The sequence below is a fragment of the Theobroma cacao genome, chromosome 7 (genome assembly GCF_053813885.1).
Source record: "Theobroma cacao isolate CCN51 chromosome 7, ASM5381388v1, whole genome shotgun sequence".
Classification (NCBI taxonomy): domain Eukaryota; kingdom Viridiplantae; phylum Streptophyta; class Magnoliopsida; order Malvales; family Malvaceae; genus Theobroma; species Theobroma cacao.
The window spans coordinates 19,761,605-19,774,920 of NC_142645.1; positions in this window are offsets into that span (position 1 = coordinate 19,761,605).

Below are 13,316 nucleotides of genomic sequence, written 5' to 3' on the forward strand. Positions count from 1 at the left end.
TCAATGATATTGGCCAACATCGGAGAAATCATGTTGTTGTAACCACGTATATCAACTTGTGGGCTAGCCACGTATATCAACCATGGCCTTGCCACATATATATCATAGACTGTGGGCTAGCCACGCCTAATAGCCCGTCGGTGACCCAAAGGTTTTCTAGCTAAAGCTCACTTGTGCACAAGAGTCACACTATCTTAATGTGACATTCGACCTACTGTCAAATCTCCCAGTTTGACAAAACCTTTTATAACTAAATTGGGTTCTCAAAAGCTTATTTTAAATCCATTTCAAAACAAATCATGGCAACGTCATAAATCCATTTGAAAGAATTCATGATGTAAAACCTTTGCATGAGGTTTAAATATTAAACCAAAGCATGGTGAACATAAAGCATATTCATGAATGCACATCACAAAAACAAGTAAGGCATGTTTCGACACAAACCATGGTAAAGAGCTTGTTCCCCGATTTCTAAAACCCTTTACTTATATAGCTTATATATTATATATAAAGCTAATTCAAAAAACATGGCATTCATAATCGCCTATCAATTTTACCAGCTCATGCTTTCCATAATAACAGTGTATAAATCTTTCACAAATAGGTATTGAAACCACATATCGTTTTCTGGCAACCCATGCTTTCCACAATGACATTGAATAAATCATTGACAAGTTACTATACATATAACATTATATAGTATGGAATCTTTTGAAATAGACACCCCTTACTTTTCTTGTCAGGATATTACTTTGCCAAATTAAACTCTTCGCGTTCTTAATCAATCGATATTACTCACCGTTAAACCGTTATCCTTCTTGATTTACATGGAAGGCAATAATCCTTTACTTGTCAATTTCCTAGCAGCAATTAAATTCAAAATACTTAGCAACTTTACAATTTATTCTGTCCCACACTTGCTGCCCACACTTAACTTTATGCTTTTGTATCTTATTCTTATTCCTCATTCTCGTTCAAGAAGTAACCATTAACCAAATGGTTCAAATCATGCTATAACCATCATTCCTTCACAATTAATCTTTTGCACACACACACATATATATATATATATATAGGCAGCAACTTTACCAAGAATTCTCAAGTCTTTACATGCATAATTTTCTATCCTTTACTTTCTCCAAAACATTAAATTACACAACATCAAATCTCATAACTAGTATAACAATTCTTCCTAAGTGTACCCAAGATAGCACAATCAATTTACATTGCATGCTTACCTTTATAATGGCTTGGACCTTTCATGCACTTCAATATTCCTCCAAAGCCCTTTTCTTTATACCTTAATTTTCACCATTTAACAATGGTTTGGTGACATGCATGCAACTATTCTCCTTCAAACCTTGTAGATCTTTGTTGCCACAGACATTTTCCCACAATTACCAACTAATTTCCTTAAGAAATCTATGACCAAAATCAAAGTTCCACTTACCATAGCTTGGTTGAACCCGTGGATCATCCATATTCTTTCCCTCTTGATCCAAAGCTTTTTCTTTCGTACTTCTTGACCACTATGAGAACTAACTCATATCTCTTCAAACAAGATGGAATTCTAGGAGCAATGAAGCTTGATGATAGGAAAATGGCAAGAAATAGGCTCACGGGTTCTAAGGGAAATGGAATAGCCAAGCACTTTTCTCTCAAGGGTGATGGACAAGACAAAGTGAAAATGAGCTTCGATCCCCATTTTTCTTTATTATGGGGTGATCTCTCAAGGCAAAAGCCTTGAAATGGCTTTCATTTCCCATTTTCTCATACATGGGTGGATTGCCCAAGGTCACTTCCTTTTTTTATTAATTTGTTTTAATCACATGTCATGCCACGCAATTCCTTACTTTGTTATTAACACCACCTTCCATTGGTGGCTTGCGCATGCAATGTTTCTTTATCCATTCCTTTATCCTTTGGTTAGATTGCCTTGCCCATGCATTGGTTCACATGGTATTCTCTTTTGGTTTATTTTATTTGCATTTTATTTTCATTTCCTTTTTAATGCTACCTTATCACCCAATAATATTTCATGCACATTTCCTTTGCCAATAACCATTGCCACCCCATGAACCAATAAAGCTTCATGCATTTTTTTCCACTCTTGAATCCTATTTAACCTCCTTCAAACCAATAGGATTTCATGCAATAAAATTTATTCTTTCTTTTTTTCATTAAATCAAATCAAGTGTAATGATTAGATCTTTTTCTTTAAATACCAACAGCTATTTTTGCCAAATCATGGTTTCCCTTGCCATTTCATTTCCATTTGCATTTAACTTACATCCAACTTGAATTTCATCTTGCTTTCCAAAATAAAAATATATACATAAAATATTCTCTTAATTTAAAATGGTGAAATTGCACATAGATCCTCTAATTTTTTCTTATTTACCATTTGACCCTCCAAACTTCTCATCCTTTACAATTTGGTCCTTCAAACTTTTGATAATTACAACTTTATCCCTTAACTTTTCATTATTTACAATTCCACCCCTCAACTTCTTATTCTTTTCAATTGGGTCTTCCTATCATTCTTTTAATTTCAATTCTCTTCTATCTTTCTTCTTTTGCACTTATACAAATAAAATATCAAATTCATACTCCACCAAAGTGTCACCTTAATATTTAAATATATACTTACTCTTTCTCTCTTAATTTAATGAAGGTACATACGCCCCACTAAAGCTTCCTTTCTTTGAAATTTTTTTTACTTCCTTTCCCCCATTTAGACAAATTGTACAAATCACACGTTCTTCGTGTAATAAAACCAATTTGGCATTATATTATTTTAATATTATTATATCTAAAAAAAATTATTTTATTCCAATATTTTCTTGTAGTCTTCTAAAGCTCCAAAGCATCTCACTTGGCCCCAGTTTAGCCCTATAGCACCTTTTAACTCCACAACTTTGACTTTAATACAATATTATTTTTATTATTATTATTTTATCACATAAGAAATATTTTATTAAAATATTCTTTTCACCCTTCAACACTCTTAAACACTTTACTTAACCTCAATTGATCTTAATCTTGTCCTTAAAGTCGTATTAACTACAGTTTTAAGACACGGGGTGTTACAATCTCTGAGACTTGGTATCAGAGCCTAGGTTTAGTCAAGTCCTAAGAATTCTTGTGTTGGTCAGCAGGGTTACCAGAGTCAATGTAGAGTTTTGTTTATGGTTTGTGATTGTAGCATAAGTCATAGACAAGAGGTTATATAACCTCCAATTCCTAGTAACCAACTTTTTTACTAACGTCATATAAAAGTAATAAGTAGTGTTGTTGTCTGAGTTTGAGATGCCACCCAAGACAAAAGTCGTTGTTGGAAAGATCTAAAAGCAAAATGCTTCTAATGAAAGGTTAATGTAATGACATACACCCCCAACTAAGGATAGAGGAAGGTGGAACAGGGCTAATAGGTCCGTAATAGCTTATTAATCTAGTGAAGCTATAACTTTAACCCATGTCTATCAATGGGAAGAAATTGGATTACATTAGATTGTTATTAAGGTTAATATAAAAGAGCACGTACTGTCACGACCCAAATTTCGAGCCATGACCGGCGCAAGGGTCCAATGGACGTAATCCACTAAACCCAAGCAAGCCTATTATTTATCTTACTTATAATTCCATCAATATCACTAAGTCATATTTCATAACTTTGAATCAAAATAGTGATATACATTGCCAACTCGTACTGGCATTACTCCTTAAAAATTTACATACAATGTCTACAACATGTATTCTAATATTTTACATTAAGTTTGTCTATACAAAACAAAATAACACTCAACTTCCAGCAGAGTGACTCGGATGAATATACAGCTACCGAATGCCGAGACACCTACCAAAAGATGGACACAAGTCTACAAGGACACCTCGTCCTAATTATCGGCTGCCTCGTGATATGAAAACATGAATTTGAAAATGGTGAGTATAAACCCAGTGGGTGAACAAGGAAGGGAACAAGCAACATCAACAAGGGAGAATTTAAAATCATGATGCACTTTTTCAAAACAATGCAATTTAGTTCCATTCATATTAAAAACCCCTCATTTTAAACTTAACTCATTTTATCCGAAATGTTGGAAGTCCATGCTCAGATATGGTAGCAAAGAAGTGAAAAATAAGGCAGTAATTGGACAAGATAGGAGACCAAACAGAAAGTTTTTTGTTGCAGCGAGAATAAATTTCGCTGTAGCGAAATTGTTACCCAGAAACAGAAAGTTTTTCGCTGTAGCGAGAACCAGTTCTGGTGAAAGGTCCTCAAACTCGAGAGTTTCTCGCTGTAGCGAGCATGACTTTCACTACAGCGAAAACAGAGCAACAAGAGAAACATTTTCCCTCACTCAATAAAAAGCCATCCTGCTAAACTAACAAAATCAACATAAAACTCATGAAAATTCTCAAAGTACAATGTGTCAAATTTCACATATATGTCAACCATATATCACATTCATGAGCTTTTATTTCATAAATGTAGATATGCATAATTACATAGACAAACATCAATATCATCATAATCACTCCCGGCTCATGTACATCCCCCCACATCGTGCACATAGCCGGCACCATCATGTGCATCCCCCCACATCGTGCACAATTAGTGCTATCGTGTACATCCCCCCACATCGTGCACACAGGCACTATCATCATCTATCTCTCACGCCACCACCATCACTGGCATGTGCATTTTCCACCTCGTGCACACACACGGTTACAGTCATTATATACAATGTTATTCATCATGCACAACACACACACACACACACACACACATATATATATATATATATCATCATAATACAATAGTGCATGAATCCATAGCAATCACATATTACAACATAAAACCATTTTTCAAAAGTTTGCTCCCAAGGCACTTGTTTTCATGAAAAACTTGATAATTCATTCAAATGCGTGACAATTATATTATATTTACCAAAACAAGTTTTGAAGGCAGTCCACTCACAAGTGTCGAAAATCCAGATTTCAGGTGCACTCAGACTAATAGTCGTCAAGCGCAATTCCTTTGCCTTTTTCGGATGTCTAACTACCTTGACAAATAACAAAGTCGAGGAATTTACTATATTGTCCCCAAATTGATATGAACTAATTTAAATTACTAATGCTTGATATGTAAATGCAAAAATACGTCCGATTACCGCTTAATAGCAGTATCTATTAAATTCGACCGATCACCCGATTAATTAGCGATTGTGTCCAAATCACCTCCAAATTAATCCATTTCTCCTCTAATACCTTAATTTACCACGTACCATTTAAATAAAGCCAAATTCAGCATTAGAACCCTCACAGTTCCTTATAGAAAAATTCGGTCATTTGGTGCACTAGCACCAAATTTTTTTTCTACATAACCGTTTCACCTTAATTCATCATTTTCCAAGCCATTTTCCTTGAAATAAAAACAATCCCCCATTGATATTCAGCCCTCATGGTTTGACCAACAAGGAACCCTAGAGAAATTGAATATTTCTTTTGTGTTTTTGTTCATAACCATGCTTAACTATCCCTAAACACTAACATAGTCTAAAATCAAATTATTCCAACAACAATTCCTCTTCCATATCAATTTTTCAGAATTGAATTCATCATGATAACTCAATATTCAACCATGGAAATCAAGAACAAAAGCATGGGTAAGCTAGGTATCAAGGAGAATTAAAGAAATTCTAACTTACCTAGCTTGTTTCCTTGATTTCTTCACTTTTTCTTTGAATTTTCACCTAGGTTTTCTTGTTTTTCCCTTTGTTCTTCCTTTCTTCTTGTTGCTGGTTGCCTAGGCCGAATATGGTGAGAGAATTGGGGATTTAATGGGCTGATTTCTATAGAAAATAATAAAATAATCAAGCATGCCACGTGTCACATGCTTATTGGCCTAATTTTTTAACTTTTTGACTTTTTCTTCTTAATTTTCCACCACAAATATTCTGGTATTTATCCAATCCTACCACAATTAAAATCCCTTGGCCTTGACAAGTGCTGGGGTGAAAAATTTACCGATTTGCCCCTGAGGTGAAAAAATTACGATTTTGCCCCTATACTCCGAAATGTACCGAAATCACATTATTTCTACTTTTCAACCTCAAACAACACTAATATTGATCAATATTAACCAAATGGGGCAAAAATTGTTTTATGAAAATCCCCGTTTAGTCCTCTAGTGGCAAAATTACCATTTTGCCCTTGTGATCCAAAAATACCCAGAATCACAATTTTTCACTACTAAACATCATTTTATACTCCAATAATCATAATTATATTTCATATAATTATTCTTGGTCAAATGTGATCAAATCTTGGCTAACAATCTCCATTTTATCATCAAATGGTAAAATGATCGTTTTGTCCCTAATCGATCAATTTTCTTGATGGACTCCAAACTGGACCTTAAACTCCGAATCACTATTCTAAGCCATTCTGTGGGTTTTAGAATTTTCAAATTCCTCTTAGAATTTCTATTTGAACTAGTTCAAGGCTCGATTTAACTTAGTTGTAGCACTCGGTACAATACCGTCTTTTAATCGAGCTTGACAAGGTCTCACACGTACGATATTGGCAATAAGAAGTGCCCCTTTACTAGAATGAATAACGATTGTTGTGATTCACTTGAGGTTTATAAATCTGAGTATTGAGGGAGGTGTAAACTTGTCATAGCTCAATTTTTGGGCTATGACTAGCACATGGGCCCAATGGGCACAGCCCGTTAAGCCCAAGCAAGCCTCTTTATGAAATCCTGTTCATCATTTCATTACGTCACCATTCTTAAACCACAAATCTTAATTCTCAAGTATGCATATCTCAGCAATATACATGGCACCCAAATATTTATATTTTTATTAGCCCAATATATGGTTATTCATTGCCATCTCATAATGGCGTCATCAATCCAAATATACATCTATGGTTTGTAACCTAAATCTCAACGATTTACATTGAGTGTATACATACACATACAAAAGACTCCTGATGACCAGTAGAGTGACCTTGGGTGAGGGTACGACTATTGAATGCCAAAATACCTAACAAAGGGTGAATGCACGTGAATGCCTTGGTCTAGATCCCAACTGCCTCTGAGTCTGAAAACATGAAGTTTAAAAGAGTGAGTATAAACCCAGTGAGTGAACATAAGAAGGTAACAAGCAGATGATAAGGATAATTAAAAAAAAAAAACATGATGCACTTATAATAAAAGCAATGCAATTTAGTTTTAATTCTTGTTAAAACCCCTCATTTAAACTTTGAATATTTAATCCTTTAGTGTTGAAGGATCCAAGATAACCAAGAAGTTGAAAAGAGTGAGAACCACAGCAGAATCCAAGCAAGATGAGCATAACAACATAACAAAGGGTTTCCGCTACAGCGGAAAGGCATTCTCGTTGTAGCGAAATTCAGACAAAGAAATTTTTTTGAACCTCCCGAGAGTTTCTTGCTACAGCGAGAATGAATTTTCACTACAGTGAAATTCAGGGCAACAAATTGAATTAACCACCCGGGAGTTTCTCGTCATAGTGAGATTGAATTTCGCTGTAGCAAAAACTTGGGCTGGCATTTTACCCAACCACTCGAGAGTTTCTCGCTATGGCAAGAATGCATGTTTGCTACAGTGAAAATCTAGGCTAGTCAAGCCCCTAGTACCCAAGAGTTTCTTGCTGCAGCGAGAATGAATTTCGCTGCTGCGAGAAACAGAGCAATGAAATTAAAAGAATTCTTGTCACAACGAAAATCCATTTTAGCTGTAGTGACAATCAATTGGAAAGCATTTATTAAGCTTTAACATTCAATAATCAATGCAATCATAATATATTTTCCATAACCTCTCTATATATAACATATATAAGCATACATACGACCATCGGCATTGTGAGACCCCAACCTCTATAGGCTTGTAGCTAAGCATAGATGTAATAATACGAGCTAGGAGTAGTTTCGTTATTTTCTCTAATAAGCTCCCAAAAAAAAGTTTTATGATATTTTAAAGTCTAAATAAGTATAAGATTGCATAAATGATGTGTACTGATGAAAACACGAAGAAAACTGGAAGTTTCAATAATTTTCATAATAGGGGCAAAATGGTCATTTTGCACCTCGGGTTAAAATTTTATGTTTTTATGAACTCGAGTATGTTTAGACCATTATGGATCTTGTCCCAGTGTTAAAAGAGCAAAAAGATTGCATAAAAGATTGGAGGATGGTAAGTTAATTGGTGGAGGGGTAATTTGGTAATTTTAAGTGGAAGGGATAAGATTGGCCTATAAATACCTTGAATTTCTAGCTGCTTCTAGAGATTTTCTAGTAGCTTGTCTTCTTCTTCTTCTCCTCTCTCACGTTTCTTCAATTCCTCCATGGGAGTTTTCTTCAAGCTTCCATAACTTTCTCTCTCTAGCTCCAATTTCCATGCTTTTGGTGCACCCTTCCATAAAACCTTGTGCTCTTTCATCCTCTCACTTTAAAACCCTTCAAAAATCTGATTTTCATACTTTCTCTCACTAGTTGGACATTTTAGAGAGAGAAAAAGAGAATTACACCATTTATTTGGAAGTTATTGGGAGAGAATTTGACTACAAAGGAGCCTTAGGGTAAGTGATGAATTAAGCTTGGTTTTTAGCTACAGAAAATGGCTAGTAATTGGGATTTATGAGATGTTTATTGTTGAGTATGTTCATTACTTTTAGTGATTAAGATAGTGAACATAGATGGCCATTTAATGTGGCAATTGAAAACTAGCTAAGAGATAGCTTTTAGGGTTCATAGTGTGTAAAATTGACCTATTGCTTATGCTAATGTGATCCTAGGTTCTAAGGAAGCCCCATCATCTCATTTGGCTAATTAGAGGAATTAGAGTCATCTAAAGGCTCTACAATCAATTGGTTAGTGGACTGCTTATCAAAATTGTTTTGGGAATATGACTGTTTTGAACAAAGTGTTTGAATGATTTTATACAACTTTTCTAAAAAATGAATGCCTTGGGAACAAGCTCTTGTGAAATGGTTTATGTTATGATATGTGGTTATTATGGATTTCTATGTGGCTGCATTATGTTGATATACATATATGCTTGAATATAATGTTGTGTAATTATATTGACTCAGCTATGTGCGAGTAGGGAGTGCGCATAAGCCGAGGATGACCCAGTTATGTGCGAGTAGGGAGTGAGCATAACCCGGTGATGACCCAGCCATGTGCGAGTAGGGAGTGCGCATGAGCTGGTGATGATGATGATGGGATGGTGTGCATGATGGTGATGGGTATATGTATATGTATACGTACGTAAACATGTGTGTTATAATACATTTATGAGTTATGTATATGGATGTAATGTATGTGAAATTCTGTATGTTAAACTTTGGGAAATTGTTATGTATTTCTTATTAGTTTTGAACATTTCAAGCAGGGTGGTTTTCTTTGGCAGAAAAGGAAATTTTCGTTTGGTGCCCTGTATTTTGCTGCACCGAGAAACTCTCGACTTTGAAAACCTTCACCAGAACTGGTTCTAGCTGCAGTGAGAATGAATTTTGCTACAGCGAGATAGTCACTGTAGCTTCTTGCTGCAGTGAAAAGGAATCTCGCTGTAGCAAAAAACTCTCTGTTTCATCAGCGAAATTTCGCTGCAGTGAGAAACCTTCTATTTTTGGGTTTCAATTTCGCTACAACGAGATTCTTTCTCGCTGCAGCGAAAAACCTTCTGTTTTGGTCTCCTATCTTGTCCAATTGCTGCCCTATCTTTCACTACTTTGCTACCATATCGGAGCATGGACTTCCAACATTAAGGATTAAATGAGTTAAGTTCAAAATGGGGAGGTTTAGTGAGAAACCCTCGGTCAGTTGAGAAACCCTCGTTCGGCTAATAGCTAAATCCCAATGTCGCTGCAATGAAAATTCATTCTCGCTGCAACGTAGCTGCAGCGAGAATGCCTTTCTGCTACAACGAAGATTCGTTGTCGTATTTGACTTACTTGTGTAATATTGAAGCTTTCATTCTTCAAATGGTTCGTTATGTATGGGTTAATGATTTTCAAATGATTAATCATTTAAGGGTTGATGAGGGGTTTTTAATAAGAATAGAAACAAATTGCATTGTTTTGAAAAAGAATGCATCATGATTTCATTAAAGATTCCTTATGGTATGCTTGTTCCCTTTCTTGTTCACTCACTGGGTTTATACTCACCGTTTTCAACATCATGTTTTCAGATCACGAGGCAGTTGGTAACTAGGATGAGGTGTCCTTGTAAACTTATACCCATTTTTTGGTAGGTGTCTTGGCATTCAGTAGCTGTACATTCATCCGAGTCCCTCCGTTGGAAATCGAGTCTTCTTTTTGAAATGTACAGACAAACTTGATGTAAATTAGTAAGATACATGCTGTAGACAATGTATGTATATTTTAAATGAGTAATGCCAATACGAGTTGGAAATGTCTATTACTATTTTGGTTTAAAGTTATAATTTTTGACTTAGCAATATTTAATGGAATGATGAGTAAGATAAATCGATAGGCTTGCTTAGGTTTAATAGACTACGTTTATTAGGCCCTTGCGCCAATCATGGCTCGAAATTTGGGTCGTGACAAGCATCACCCACAACTCCTCCTTAGCTCATGTTCATTCCCACACTGCACATAGTTGGGTCATCATTAGCTCATGTGCACTCCCACACCACACATAGCTAGGTCATCATCAGCTCATGTGCACTCCCACACCACACATGGCTAGGTCATCATCAGCTCATGTACACTCCCACACCACACATAGCTGGGTCATCATTATCCCACCATAGTAGCATTTAATGCATAACATACTTATCGACATACTATGGAAACACATGAACTAATCACACGGCTCATTTCATAATATAAGAACATTTCATCAAGGGCTTCTTCCTCAAGTATAATTTTGAGCAAAAACAAATCAAATTTTCAAACAATTCATTAAACACGTATGAAATTCCCAAAACATTTTAGAATGCAAGTTCACTCACAGTTTTTGTTGATGTTTTGATCGACTCTAACTCTGTCTAATGCTCCGGATGGAGATGTGGAGCCTCGTTGGAACCTATCACACACAATAGCATCACACCAACCCAAATTGGCATTAATAAAATTCTAAAAGCCATGTTCTAAATCAAGTCCTACTAGTTATTCTTAACTAGTTTCCAATTACCATTAAATGGCTATTTATTTTGTGAGACCCTGTCAAGCTCGATTAAAAGACGGTATTGTATCGAGTGGTACAACTAAGTTAAATCGAGCCTTGAACTAGTTCAAATAGAAAATTTAAGAGGAATTTGAAATTTTTAAAACCAAAGAATGGCTTAGAATAGTGATTTGGAGTTCAAGGTCCAATTTGGAGTCCATCAGAAAATTGACCAATTAGGGACAAAACGGTCATTTTACCATTTGATGATAAAATGGAGATTTTTAGCCAAGAGTTGATCACATTTGACCCAGAATAATTATATGAAATATAATTATGATTATTGGAGTATAAAATGATGTTTAGCAGTGAAAAATTTTGATTCTCGGTATTTATGGAGCACAAGGGCAAAATGGTAATTTTACCACTAGAGGACTAAACGAAAATTTTTTTAAGTAATTTTTTTACCCCATTTGGTTAATATTGATCAATATTAGTGTTATTTTAGGTTGAAAAGTAGAAACAATGAGATTCCGGTACATTTCGAAGTATAGGGGCAAAATCGTAATTTTTTCATCTCGGGGGCAAATCAGTAAAATTTTCGCCCCAGCACTTGTCAAGACCAAGGGATTTTAATTGTGGTAGGATTGGATAAATACCAGAATATTTGTGGTGGAAAATTAAGAAGAAAAAGTCAAAAAGTTAAAAATTTGGGCCAATAAGCATGTGACACATGGCATGCTTGATTATTTTATTATTTTCTATAGAAATCAGCCCATTAAATCCCCAATTCCCTCACCATATTCGGCCTAGACATCCAGCAACAAGAAAAAAGGAAAAACAAGAAAACCTAGGTGGAAATTCAAAGAAAAAGTGAAGAAATCAAGGAAACAAGCTAGGTAAGTTAAAATTTCTTTAATTCTCCTTGATACCTAGCTTACCCATGCTTTTGTTCTTGATTTCCATGGTTGAATATTGAGTTATCATGATGAATTCAATTCTGAAAAATGGGTATGGAAGAGGAATTGTTGTTGGAATAATTTGATTTTAGACTATGTTAGTGTTTAGGGATAGTTAAGCATGGTTATGAACAAAAACACAAAAGAAATATTCAATTTCTCTAGGGTTCCTTGTTGGCCGAACCATGAGGGCTGAATATCAATGGGGGATTGTTTTTGTTTCAAGGAAAATGGCATGGAAAATGATGAATTAAGGTGGAACGGTTATGTAGAAAAAAATTCGATGCTAGTGCACCAAATGACCAAATTTTTCTATAAGGAACTGTGAGGGTTCTAATGCTGAATTTGGCTTTATTTAAATGTATGTGGTAAATTAAGGTATTAGAGGAGAAATGAATTAATTTAGAGGTGATTTGGACACAATCATTGGTTAATCGGGTGATCGGTCGAATTTAATCGATACCGTGATTAAGCGATAATCGAACATATTTTTGCATTTACATATCAAGCATTAGTAATTTAAATTAATTTATATCAATTTAGGGACAGTATAGTAAATTCCTCGACTTTGTTATTTGTCAAGGTGGTGAGACGTTCGAAAAAGGCAAAGGAATTGCGCTTGAGGACTATTAGTCTGAGTTCACCCGGAATCCGAATTTTCGACACTTGTGAGTGGACTGCCTATCAAAATTGTTTTGGGAATATGACTATTTTGAACAAAATGTTTGAATGATTTTATGCAATTTTTCATGAAAATGAATGCCTTGGGAACAAGCTTTTGAAAAAAAAAAGTTTATGTTATGAAATGTGATTATTATGGATTTCTATGTGGCTGCATTATGTTGATATACATATATGCTTGAATATAATGTTGTGTAATTATGTTGACTCGGCTATGTACGAGTAGGGAGTGCGCAGAAGCCGAGGATGACCTGGTTATGTGCGAGTAGGGAGTGCGCATAACCCGGTGATGACCCGATTATGTGCGAGTAGGGAGTGTGCATAACTTGGTGATGACCCAGCCATGTGCGAGTAGGGAGTGCGCATGAGCTGGTGATGATGATGATGAGTTGGTGATGATGGTAATGGGTTGGTGAGATGATGATGATGGGTATATACATATATATATATATATATATATACATATGTAAATATGTGTGATATAGCAAATTGATGGACAATGATTTATGGTTG